Source organism: Gorilla gorilla, chromosome 18 (assembly GCF_029281585.2).
Source record: "Gorilla gorilla gorilla isolate KB3781 chromosome 18, NHGRI_mGorGor1-v2.1_pri, whole genome shotgun sequence".
In the NCBI taxonomy this organism is placed as follows: Eukaryota; Metazoa; Chordata; class Mammalia; order Primates; family Hominidae; genus Gorilla; species Gorilla gorilla.
This window is the reverse complement of record NC_073242.2, coordinates 38,825,366-38,840,894: the sequence shown is the minus strand read 5'-3', so window position 1 is coordinate 38,840,894 and position 15,529 is coordinate 38,825,366.

The window sequence follows — 15,529 nt, the reverse complement described above, 5'->3', positions numbered from 1 at the left end:
GAATGGAATCGAATGGAATCGAATGGAATGGAATGGAATGGAATGGAATGGAATGGAATCAACCCGAGTAGAACGGAATGGAATGCAACGGAATGGAATGGAATACAATGGAATGGAATTCAATGGAATAGAATGGAATGGAATGGAATGGAATGGAATGGACTGGAATGGAATGGAATGGAATCGAATGGAATTGAATGGAATCGGATGGAATCGAATGGAATAGAATGGAATTTACCCGAGTAGAACGGAATGGAATGGAATGGAATGGAATGGAATGGAATGGAATGGAATGGAATGGAATGGAATGGAATGGAACGGAACGGAAAGGAACCGAACGCAACGGAACGCAACGGAACGCAACGGAACGGAACGGAACGGAACGGAACGGAATGAAATGGAATGGAACGGAATGGAACAGAACGGAATGGAAAGGAACGGAATGGAACGGAATGGAATAGAATGAACCCGCGTAGAACGGAATGGAATGGAATGGAATGGAATGGAATCGAATCGAATCGAATGGAATCGAATGGAATCGAATGGAATGGAATGGAATGGAATGGAATGGAATGGAATGGAATGGAATCAACCCGAGTAGAACGGAATGGAACGGAAACGAACGGAATGGAACGGAACGGAACGGAATGGAATGGAATGGAATTCAACGGAATGGAATGGAATGGAATGGAATGGAATCAACCCGAGTAGAATGGAATGGATCGGAATGGAATGGAATGGAATGGAATGGAATGGAACGGAATCGAATCGAATCGAATGGAATGGAATGGAATGGAATGGAATGGAATGGAATGGAATGGAATGGAATCAACCCGAGTAGAACGGAATGGAATGGAATGGAATGGAATGGAATGGAATGGAATGGAATGGAATGGAATCAACCCGTGTAGAATGGAATGGATTGGAATGGAATGGAATGGAATGGAATTCAATGGAATAGAATGGAATGGAAAGGAATGGAATGGAATGGAATGGATTGGAATGGAATTCAATGGAATAGAATGGAATGGAATGGAATGGAATGGAAGGGAATGGAATGGAATGGAATGGAATCGAATGGAATCGAATGGAATGGAGTGGAATAGAATGGAATGGAATGGAATGGAATGGAATCTACCCGAGTAGAACGGAATGGAATGGAATGGAATGGAAAGGAATGGAATGGAATGGAATGGAATGGAATGGAATGGAATGGAATGGAATAGAATGGAATGGAATGGAATTCAATGGAATAGAATAGAATGGAATGGAATAGAATAGAATGGAATGGAATGGAATGGAATGGACTGGAATGGAATGGAATCGAATGGAATTGAATGGAATCGAATGGAATGGAATGGAAGAGAATAGAATCAACCCGAGTAGAACGGAATGGAATGGAATGGAATGGAATGGAATCGAATCGAATCCAATCAATTCGAATGGAATGGAATTGAATGGAATGGAATGGAATGGAATGGAATGGAATCAACCCGTGTAGAATGGAATGGATTGGAATGGAATGGAATGGAATGGAATTCAATGGAATAGAATGGAAAGGAATGGAATGGAATGGAATGGAATGGAATGGAATGGAATGGAATGGAATGGAATCGAATGGAATTGAATGGAATGGACTGGAATAGAATGGAATCAACCAGAGTAGAACGGAATGGAATGGAATGGAATGGAATGGAATGGAATGGAATGGAATGGAATTGAATGGAATGGAATGGAATGGAATGAAATGGAATGGAATGGAACAGAACGGAATGGAACGGAACGGAACGGAACGGAATGGAATGGAATGAACCCGAGTAGAATGGAATGGAATGGAATGGAATGGAATGGAATGGAATGGAAACGAATCGAATCGAATGGAATCGAATGGAATGGAATGGAATGGAATGGAATGGAATGGAATGGAATGGAATGGAATGGAATCAACCCGAGTAGAACGGAACGGAACGGAACGGAACGGAATGGAACGGAACGGAACGGAATGGAATGGAATGGAATTCAACGGAATGGAATGGAATGGAATCAACCCGAGTAGAATGGAATGGATCGGAATGGAATGGAATGGAATGGAATGGAATGGAATGGAATGGAATGGAACGGAATCGAATCGAATCGAATGGAATCGAATGGAATGGAATGGAATGGAATGGAATGGAATGGAATGGAATGGAATGGAATGGAATCAACCCGAGTAGAACGGAATGGAATGGAATGGAATGGAATGGAATGGAATGGAATGGAATGGAATGGAATGGAATCGAATGCAATGGAATCAACCCGTGTAGAATGGAATGGATTGGAATGGAATGGAATGGAATGAAATTCAATGGAATAGAATGGAATGGAAAGGAATGGAACGGAATGGAATGGAATGGAATTCAATGGAATAGAATGCAATGGAATGGAATGGAATGGAATGGAATGGAATGGAATGGAATCGAATGGAATCGAATGGAATCGAATGGAATGGAGTGGAATAGAATGGAATGGAATGGAATGGAATGGAATGGAATCTACCCGAGTAGAATGGAATGGAATGGAATGGAATGGAATGGAATGGAATGGAATGGAATGGAATGGAATGGAATGGAATGGAATGGAATGGAATGGAATTCAATGGAATAGAATAGAATGGAATGGAATAGAATAGAATGGAATGGAATGGAATGGAATGGAATGGAATGGAATGGAATCGAATGGAATTGAATGGAATCAAATGGAATGGAATGGAATAGAATAGAATCAACCCGAGTAGAACTGAATGGAATGGAATGGAATGGAATGGAATGGAATGGAATGGAATGGAATGGAATGGAATGGAATGGAATGGAATGCAATGGAATGGAATCAACCCGAGTAGAATGGAATGGATCGGAATGGAATGGAATGGAATGGAATGGAATGGAATGGAATGGAAAGGAATCGAATCGAATCGAATGGAATCGAATGGAATGGAATGTAATGTAATGGAATGGAATGGAATGGAATGGAATGGAATCAACCCGAGTAGAACGGAATGGAATGGAATGGAATGGAATGGAATGGAATGGAATGGAATGGAATGGAATGGAATGGAATGGAATGGAATGGAATGGAATCAACCCGTGTAGAATGGAGTGGATTGGAATGGAATGGAATGGAATGAAATTCAATGGAATAGAATGGAATGGAAAGGAATGGAACGGAATGGAATGGAATGGAATACAATGGAATAGAATGCAATGGAATGGAATGGAATGGAATGGAATGGAATAGAATGGAATCGAATGGAATCGAATGGAATGGAGTGGAATAGAATGGAATGGAATGGAATGGAATGGAATGGAATGGAATCTACCCGAGTAGAACGGAATGGAATGGAATGGAATGGAATGGAATGGAATGGAATGGAATGGAATGGAATGGAATGGAATGGAATTCAATGGAATAGAATAGAATGGAATGGAATAGAATAGAATGGAATGGAATGGAATGGAATGGAATCGAATGGAATTGAATGGAATCGAATGGAATGGAATGGAATAGAATAGAATCAACCCGAGTAGAACGGAATGGAATGGAATGGAATGGAATGGAATGGAATGGAATGGAATGGAATGGAATGGAATGGAATGGAATTCAATGGAATAGAATGGCATGGAATGGAATGGAATGGAATGGAATGGAATGGAATGGAATCAACCCATGTAGAATGGAATGGATTGGAATGGAATGGAATGGAATGGAATTCAATGGAATAGAATGGAATGGAATGGAATGGAATGGAATGGAATGGAATGGAATGGAATGGAATGGAATGGAATGGAATTAAATGGAATAGAATGGAATGGAATGGAATGGAATGGAATGGAATGGTAAGGAATGGAATCGAATGGAATCGATTGGAATCGAATGGAATGGAGTGTAATAGAATGGAATCAACCCGAGTAGAACGGAATGGAATGGAATGGAACGGAATGCAACGAACCCGAGTAGAACGGAACTGAACGGAATGGAATGGAATGGAATGGAATGGAATGGAATGGAATGGAACGGAACGGAGCAGAACGGAACGCAACGGAATGGAATGGAATGGAATGATCAACCCGAGTAGAACGGAATGGAATGGAATGGAATGGAATGGAATGGAATGGAATGGAATGGAACGAACCCGAGTAGAACGGAACAGAACGGAACGGATCGGAACAGAACGGAACGGAACGGAACGGAACGGAATGGAATCAACCCGAGTAGAACGGAATGGAATGGAATGGAACGGAATGGAACAGAACGGAATGGAACGGAATGGAACGGAACGGAATGGAATGGAATGAACCCGAGTAGAACGGAATGGAATGGAATGGAATGGTATGGAATGGAATGGAATCGAATCGAATCGAATGGAATGGAATGGAATGGAATAGAATAGAATCAACCCGAGTAGAACGGAATGGAATGGAATGGAATGGAACGGAATGGAACGGAATGGAGTGAAATGGAAAGGAAAGGAATCGAATGGAATCGAATGGAATGGGAAGGAATGGAATGGAATGGAATGGAATGGAATGGAAAGAACCCGAGTAGAACGGAACGGAACGGAACGGAACGGAACGGAATGGAGTGAAATGGAATGGAATGGAATCGAATGGAATCGAATGGAATGTAATGGAATGGAATGGAATGGAATCGAATGGAATCGAATGGAATCGAATGGAATGGAATGGAATGGAATGGAAAGGAATCAACCCGAGTAGAACGGAATGGAATGGAATGCAATGGAATGGAATGGAATGGAATGGAATGGAATCAACCCTTGCAGAATGGAATGGATTGGAATGGAATGGAATGGAATGGAATTCAATGGAATAGAATGGAATGGAATGGAATGGAATGGAATCGAATGGAATGGAATGGAATGGAATGGAATGGAATTCAATGGAATAGAATGGAATGGAATGGAATGGAATGGAATGGAATCGAATGGAATTGAATGGAATCGAATGGAATGGAATGGAATGGAATGGAATCAACCCGAGTAGAACGGAACGGAACGGAATGGAATGGAATGGAACATAATGGAATGGAATGGAATGGAATGGAATGGAATGGAATGGAATGGAATGGAATGGAATGGAACGGAATGGAACGGAATGGAACGGAACGGAATGGAACGGAATGGAGTGAAGTGGAATGGAATGGAATCGAATGGAATCGAATGGAATGGAATGGAATGGAATGGAATGGAATGGAATGGAATGGAACGAACCCGAGTAGAACGGAACGGAACGGAACGGAACGGAACGGAATGGAGTGAAATGGAATGGAATGGAATCGAATGGAATGGAATGGAGTGGAATGGAATGGAATGGAATGGAATGGAATGGAATCGAATGGAATCGAATGGAATCGAATGGAATGGAATGGAATGGAATGGAATGGAATGGAATGGAATGGAATGGAATGGAAACAACCCGAGTAGAACGGAATGGAATGGAATGGAATGTAATGGAATGGAATGGAATGGAAACAACCCGTGTAGAATGGAATGGATTGGAATGGAATGGAATGGAATGGAATGGAATGGAATGGAATGGAATGGAATAGAATGGAATGGAATGGAATGGAATGGATCCGAATGGAACGGAATGGAACGGAATGGAAAGGAATGGAATGGAATGGAATGGAATGGAATGGAATGGAATGGAATGGAATGGAAAGGAATCAACCTGAGTAGAACGGAAGGGAATGGAATGGAATGGAATGGAACGGAATGGAACAGAACGGAATGGAACGGAACGGAACGGAATGGAATGGAATGGAATGAACCCGAGTAGAACGGAATGGAATGGAATGGAATGGTATGGAATGGAATGGAATGGAATCGAATGGAATGGAATGGAATGGAATGGAATGGAATAGAATAGAATCAACCCGAGTAGAACGGAATGGAATGGAATGGAATGGAACGGAACGGAACGGAATGGAGTGAAATGGAAAGGAATGGAATCGAATGGAATCGAATGGAATGGAAAGGAATGGAATGGAATGGAATGGAATTGAATGGAACGAACCCGAGTAGAACGGAACTGAACGGAACGGAACGGAACGGAATGGAGTGAAATGGAATGGAATGGAATCGAATGGAATCGAATGGAATGTAATGGAATGGAATGGAATTGAATGGAATCGAATGGAATCGAATGGAATCGAATGGAATGGAATGGAATGGAAAGGAATCAACCCGAGTAGAACGGAATGGAATGGAATGGAATGGAATGGAATGGAATGGAATGGAATGGAATGGAATCAACCCGTGCAGAATGGAATGGATTGGAATGGAATGGAATGGAATGGAATTCAATGGAATAGAATGGAAGGGAATGGAATGGAATGGAATCGAATGGAATGGAATGGAATGGAATGGAATGGAATGGAATGGAATTCAATGGAATAGAATGGAATGGAATGGAATGGAATGGAATCGAATGGAATTGAATGGAATCGAATGGAATGGAATGGAATAGAATGGAATCAACCCGAGTAGAACGGAACGGAACGGAATGGAATGGAATGGAATATAATGGAATGGAATGGAATGGAATGGAATGGAATGGAATGGAATGGAATGGAATGCAATGGAATGGAACGGAATGGAACGGAACGGAATGGAACGGAATGGAGTGAAGTGGAATGGAATGGAATCGAATGGAATCGAATGGAATGGAATGGAATGGAATGGAATGGAACGGAATGGAATGGAATGGAACGAACCCGAGTAGAACGGAACGGAACGGAACGGAACGGAACGGAATGGAGTGAAATGGAATGGAATGGAATCGAATGGAATAGAATGGAATGGAATGGAATGGAATGGAATGGAATGGAATGGAATGGAATGGAATGGAATCGAATGGAATGGAATGGAATGGAATGGAATGGAATGGAATGGAATGGAAGGGAATGGAATGGAATGGAATGGAATGGAATCAACCCGATTAGAACGGAATGGAATGGAATGGAATGGAATGGAATGGAATGGAATGGAATGGAATGGAATGGAATGGAATGGAATGGAATTCAATGGAATAGAATGGAATGGAATGGAATGGAATGGAATGGAATGGAATCGAATCGAATGGACTTGAATGGAATCGAATGGAATGGAACGGAATAGAATGGAATCAACCCGTGTAGAACGGAATGGAATGGAATGGAATGGAATGGAACGGAATGGAACGGAACGGAATGGAACGGAATGGAACGGAACGGAACCAAACGGAACGGAACGGAACGCAACGCAACGGAATGGAAAGGTACGGAACGGAACGGAATGGAGTGAAATGGAATGGAATGGAATCGAATGGAATCGAATGGAATGGAATGGAATGGAACGGAATGGAATGGAATGGAATGGAATCGAATCGAATCGAATGGAATCGAATGGAATGGAATGGAATGGAATGGAATGGAATGGAATGGAATGGAATGGAATGGAATGCAATGGAATGGAATCAACCCGTGTAGAATGTAATGGATTGGAATGGAATGGAATGGAATGGAATGGAATGGAATGGGAAGGAATGGAATGGAATGGAATGGAATTCAGTGGAATAGAATGCAGTGGAATGGAATGGAATGGAATGGAATGGAATGGAATGGAATGGAATCGAATGGAATTGAATGCAATCGAATGCAATGGAATGGAATAGATTGGAGTCAACCCGAGTAGATCGGAATGGAATGGAATGGAATGGAATGGAATGGAACGGAATGGAACGGAACGGAACGGAACGAAACGCAACGCAATGGAACGGAACGGAACGGAAAGGAACGGAATGGAATGGAATGGAATCAACCCGAGTAGAACGGAGTGGAATGGAATGGAATGGAATGGAATCGAATCGAATCGAATCGAATCGAATGGAATCGAATGGAATGGAAAGGAATGGAATGGAATGGAATGGAATGGAATCGAATCGAATCGAATCGAATCGAATCGAATGGAATCGAATGGAATGGAATGGAATGGAATGGAATGGAATGGAATGGAATGGAATGGAATGGAATGGAATGGAATCAACCCGAGTAGAACGGAATGGAATGCAATGGAATGGAATGGAATGCAATGGAATGGAATTCAATGGAATAGAATGGAATGGAATGGAATGGAATGGAATGGAATGGAATGGAATGGAATGGAATGGAATGGAATGGAATCGAATGGAATTGAATGGAATAGAGTGGAATGGAATGGAATAGAATGGAATCAAGCCGAGTAGAACGGAATGGAATGGAGTGGAATGGAATGGAATGGAATGGAATGGAACAGAACGGAACGGAACCGAACGGAATGGAACGCAAAGGAACGGAACGGAACGGAACGGAACGGAACGGAACGAATGGAAAGGAATCAACCCGAGTAGAACGGAATGGAATGGAATGGAGCGGAATGGAACAGAACGGAATGGAACGGAACGGAACGGAACGGAATGGAAGGGAATGAACCCGAGTAGAACGGAATGGAATGGAATGGAATAGAATGGAATGGAATCGAATCGAATCGAATGGAATCGAATGGAATGGAATGGAATGGAATGGAATGGAATGGAATGGAATGGAATCGAATGGAATGGAATGGAATCAACCCGAGTAGAACGGAACGGAACGGAACGGAACGGAACGGAATGGAATGGAATGGAATTCAACGGAATGGAATGGAATGGAATGGAATGGAATCAACCCGAGTAGAATGGAATGGATCGGAATGGAATGGAATGGAATGGAACGGAATCGAATCGAATCGAATGGAATCGAATGGAATCGAATGGAATGGAATGGAATGGAATGGAATGGAATGGAATGGAATGGAATCCACCCGAGTAGAACGGAATGGAATGGAATGGAATGGAATGGAATGGAATGGAATCAACCCGTGTAGAATGGAATGGATAGGAATGGAATGGAATGGAATGGAATTCAATGGAATAGAATGGAATGGAAAGGAATGGAATGGAATGGAATGGAATGGAATGGAATTCAATGGAATAGAATGGAATGGAATGGAATGGAATGGAATGGAATGGAATGGAATGGAATGGAATGGAATAGAATGGAATGGAATGGAATGGAATGGAATGGAATGGAATGGAATGGAATGGAATGGAATGGAATTCAATGGAATAGAATGGAGTGGAATGGAATGGAATGGAATGGAATGGAATCGAATGGAATCGAATGGAATGGAATGGAATGGAATGGAATGGAATGGAATGGAATCGAATGGAATGGAATGGAATCGAATGGAATCGGATGGAATCGAATGGAATGGAATGGAATGGAATGGAATGGAATGGAATGGAATGGAATGGAGTGGAATCAACCCGAGTAGAACGGAATGGAATGGAATGGAATGGAATGGAATGGAATGGAATGGAATGGAAACAACACGTGTAGAATGGAATGGATTGGAATGGAATGGAATGGAATGGAATGGAATGGAATGGAATGGAATGGAATAGAATGGCATGGAATGGAATGGAATGGAACCGAATGGAATGGAATGGAATGGAATGGAAAGGAATGGAATGGAATGGAATTGAATGGAATCAACCCGAGTAGAATGGAATGGATTGGAATGGAATGGAATGGAATGGAATGGAATGGAATGGAATCGAATGGAATCGAAAGGAATCGAAAGGAATCGAATGGAATGGAATGGAATAGAATGGAATCAACACGAGTAGAACGGAATGGAATGGATTGGAATGGAATGGAATGGAATGGAACGGAACGGAACGGAACGGAACGCAAGGGAACGGAACGGAACGGAACGGAAGGGAAAGGAACGGAATGGAATGGAATGGAATCAACCCGAGTAGAACGGAATGGAATGGAAAGGAATGGAATGGAACGGAATGGAACAGAACGGAATGGAACGGAACGGAACGGAACGGAATGGAATGGAATGAACCCGAGTAGAATGGAATGGAATGGAATGGAATGGAATGGGATCGAATCGAATGGAATCGAATGGAATCATATAGAATGGAATGGAATGGAATGGAATCAACCAGAGTAGAACGGAACGGAACGGAACGGAATGGAACGGAACGGAACGGAATGGAATGGAATTCAATGGAACAGAATGGAGTGGAATGGAATGGAATGGCATGGAATGGAATCGAATGGAATTGAATGGAATCGAATGGAATGGAATGGAATAGAACGGAATCAACCCGAGTAGAACGGAACGGAACGGAATGGATTGGAATGGAATGGAATGGAATGGAATGGAATAGAACGGAACGGAACGGAACGGAACGCAACGGAATGTAATGGAATGGAATGATCAACCCGAGTAGAACGGAATGGAATGGAATGGAATGGAATGGAATGGAATGGAATGGAATCAACCCGAGTAGAACGGAATGGAATGGAATGGAATGGAATGGAACGGAATGGAACAGAACGGAATGGAACGGAACGGAACGGAACGGAATGGAATGGAATGAACCCGAGTAGAACGGAATGGAATGGAATGGAATGGAATGGAATGGAATGGAATGGAATCGAATGGAATGGACTGGAATCGAATGGAATCGAATGGAATCGAATGGAATGGAAGGGAATGGAATGGAATGGAATGGAATGGAATCAACCCGAGTAGAACGGAATGGAATGGAATGGAATGGAATGGAATTGAATGGAATGGAATGGAATGGAATGGAATGGAATGGAATGGAATGGAATTCAATGGAATAGAATGGAATGGAATGGAATGGAATGGAATGGAATGGAATGGAATGGAATGGAATGGAATGGAATGGAATGGAACGGAATGGAACGGAATGGAACGGAACGGAATGGAACGGAATGGAGTGAAGTGGAATGGAATGGAATCGAATGGAATCGAATGGAATGGAATAGAATGGAATGGAATGGAATGGAATGGAATGGAATGGAACGAACCCGAGTAGAACGGAACGGAACGGAACGGAACGGAACGGAATGGAGTGAAATGGAATGGAATGGAATCGAATGGAATGGAATGGAATGGAATGGAATCGAATGGAATTGAATGGAATCAAATGGAATGGAATGGAATAGAATAGAATCAACCCGAGTAGAACTGAATGGAATGGAATGGAATGGAATGGAATGGAATGGAATGGAATGGAATGGAATGCAATGGAATGGAATCAACCCGAGTAGAATGGAATGGATCGGAATGGAATGGAATGGAATGGAATGGAATGGAATGGAATGGAAAGGAATCGAATCGAATCGAATGGAATCGAATGGAATGGAATGTAATGTAATGGAATGGAATGGAATGGAATGGAATGGAGTCAACCCGAGTAGAACGGAATGGAATGGAATGGAATGGAATGGAATGGAATGGAATGGAATGGAATGGAATGGAATGGAATCAACCCGTGTAGAATGGAGTGGATTGGAATGGAATGGAATGGAATGAAATTCAATGGAATAGAATGGAATGGAAAGGAATGGAACGGAATGGAATGGAATGGAATACAATGGAATAGAATGCAATGGAATGGAATGGAATGGAATGGAATGGAATAGAATGGAATCGAATGGAATCGAATGGAATGGAGTGGAATAGAATGGAATGGAATGGAATGGAATGGAATGGAATGGAATCTACCCGAGTAGAACGGAATGGAATGGAATGGAATGGAATGGAATGGAATGGAATGGAATGGAATGGAATGGAATTCAATGGAATAGAATAGAATGGAATGGAATAGAATAGAATGGAATGGAATGGAATGGAATGGAATGGAATGGAATCGAATGGAATTGAATGGAATCGAATGGAATGGAATGGAATAGAATAGAATCAACCCGAGTAGAACGGAATGGAATGGAATGGAATGGAATGGAATGGAATGGAATGGAATGGAATGGAATGGAATGGAATGGAATTCAATGGAATAGAATGGCATGGAATGGAATGGAATGGAATGGAATGGAATGGAATGGAATCAACCCATGTAGAATGGAATGGATTGGAATGGAATGGAATGGAATGGAATTCAATGGAATAGAATGGAATGGAATGGAATGGAATGGAATGGAATGGAATGGAATGGAATGTAATGGAATAGAATGGAATGGAATGGAATGGAATGGAATGGAATGGTAAGGAATGGAATCGAATGGAATCGATTGGAATCGAATGGAATGGAGTGTAATAGAATGGAATCAACCCGAGTAGAACGGAATGGAATGGAATGGAACGGAATGCAACGAACCCGAGTAGAACGGAACTGAACGGAATGGAATGGAATGGAATGGAATGGAATGGAATGGAACGGAACGGAGCAGAACGGAACGCAACGGAATGGAATGGAATGGAATGATCAACCCGAGTAGAACGGAATGGAATGGAATGGAATGGAATGGAATGGAATGGAATGGAACGAACCCGAGTAGAACGGAACAGAACGGAACGGATCGGAACAGAACGGAATGGAACGGAACGGAACGGAATGGAATCAACCCGAGTAGAACGGAATGGAATGGAATGGAACGGAATGGAACAGAACGGAATGGAACGGAATGGAACGGAACGGAATGGAATGGAATGAACCCGAGTAGAACGGAATGGAATGGAATGGAATGGTATGGAATGGAATGGAATCGAATCGAATCGAATGGAATGGAATGGAATGGAATAGAATAGAATCAACCCGAGTAGAACGGAATGGAATGGAATGGAATGGAACGGAATGGAACGGAAAGGAGTGAAATGGAAAGGAATGGAATCGAATGGAATCGAATGGAATGGGAAGGAATGGAATGGAATGGAATGGAATGGAATGGAAAGAACCCGAGTAGAACGGAACGGAACGGAACGGAACGGAACGGAATGGAGTGAAATGGAATGGAATGGAATCGAATGGAATCGAATGGAATGTAATGGAATGGAATGGAATGGAATCGAATGGAATCGAATGGAATCGAATGGAATGGAATGGAATGGAATGGAAAGGAATCAACCCGAGTAGAACGGAATGGAATGGAATGCAATGGAATGGAATGGAATGGAATGGAATGGAATCAACCCTTGCAGAATGGAATGGATTGGAATGGAATGGAATGGAATGGAATTCAATGGAATAGAATGGAATGGAATGGAATGGAATGGAATCGAATGGAATGGAATGGAATGGAATGGAATGGAATGGAATGGAATTCAATGGAATAGAATGGAATGGAATGGAATGGAATGGAATGGAATCGAATGGAATTGAATGGAATCGAATGGAATGGAATGGAATGGAATGGAATCAACCCGAGTAGAACGGAACGGAATGGAATGGAATGGAATGGAACATAATGGAATGGAATGGAATGGAATGGAATGGAATGGAATGGAATGGAATGGAATGGAATGGAACGGAATGGAACGGAATGGAACGGAACGGAATGGAACGGAATGGAGTGAAGTGGAATGGAATGGAATCGAATGGAATCGAATGGAATGGAATGGAATGGAATGGAATGGAATGGAATGGAATGGAACGAACCCGAGTAGAACGGAACGGAACGGAACGGAACGGAACGGAATGGAGTGAAATGGAATGGAATGGAATCGAATGGAATGGAATGGAGTGGAATGGAATGGAATGGAATGGAATCGAATGGAATCGAATGAAATCGAATGGAATCGAATGGAATGGAATGGAATGGAATGGAATGGAATGGAATGGAATGGAATGGAATGGAATGGAATCAACCCGAGTAGAACGGAATGGAATGGAATGGAATGGAATGGAATGGAATGGAATGGAATGGAAACAACCCGTGTAGAATGGAATGGATTGGAATGGAATGGAATGGAATGGAATGGAATGGAATGGAATGGAATGGAATAGAATGGAATGGAATGGAATGGAATGGAACCGAATGGAACGGAATGGAACGGAATGGAAAGGAATGGAATGGAATGGAATGGAATGGAATGGAATGGAATGGAATGGAATGGAATGGAATGGAAAGGAATCAACCTGAGTAGAACGGAAGGGAATGGAATGGAATGGAATGGAACGGAATGGAACAGAACGGAATGGAACGGAACGGAACGGAATGGAATGGAATGGAATGAACCCGAGTAGAACGGAATGGAATGGAATGGAATGGTATGGAATGGAATGGAATGGAATCGAATGGAATGGAATGGAATGGAATGGAATGGAATAGAATAGAATCAACCCGAGTAGAACGGAATGGAATGGAATGGAATGGAACGGAACGGAACGGAATGGAGTGAAATGGAAAGGAATGGAATCGAATGGAATCGAATGGAATGGAAAGGAATGGAATGGAATGGAATGGAATTGAATGGAACGAACCCGAGTAGAACGGAACTGAACGGAACGGAACGGAACGGAATGGAGTGAAATGGAATGGAATGGAATCGAATGGAATCGAATGGAATGTAATGGAATGGAATGGAATTGAATGGAATCGAATGGAATCGAATGGAATCGAATGGAATGGAATGGAATGGAAAGGAATCAACCCGAGTAGAACGGAATGGAATGGAATGGAATGGAATGGAATGGAATGGAATGGAATGGAATGGAATCAACCCGTGCAGAATGGAATGGATTGGAATGGAATGGAATGGAATGGAATTCAATGGAATAGAATGGAAGGGAATGGAATGGAATGGAATCGAATGGAATGGAATGGAATGGAATGGAATGGAATGGAATGGAATTCAATGGAATAGAATGGAATGGAATGGAATGGAATGGAATCGAATGGAATTGAATGGAATCGAATGGAATGGAATGGAATAGAATGGAATCAACCCGAGTAGAACGGAACGGAACGGAATGGAATGGAATGGAATATAATGGAATGGAATGGAATGGAATGGAATGGAATGGAATGGAATGGAATGGAATGCAATGGAATGGAACGGAATGGAACGGAACGGAATGGAACGGAATGGAGTGAAGTGAAATGGAATGGAATCGAATGGAATCGAATGGAATGGAATGGAATGGAATGGAATGGAACGGAATGGAATGGAATGGAACGAACCCGAGTAGAACGGAACGGAACGGAACGGAACGGAACGGAATGGAGTGAAATGGAATGGAATGGAATCGAATGGAATAGAATGGAATGGAATGGAATGGAATGGAATGGAATGGAATGGAATGGAATGGAATGGAATCGAATGGAATGGAATGGAATGGAATGGAATGGAATGGAATGGAAGGGAATGGAATGGAATGGAATGGAATGGAATCAACCCGATTAGAACGGAATGGAATGGAATGGAATGGAATGGAATGGAATGGAATGGAATGGAATGGAATGGAATGGAATGGAATGGAATGGAATGGAATTCAATGGAATAGAATGGAATGGAATGGAATGGAATGGAATGGAATGGAATCGAATCGAATGGACTTGAATGGAATCGAATGGAATGGAACGGAATAGAATGGAATCAACCCGTGTAGAACGGAATGGAATGGAATGG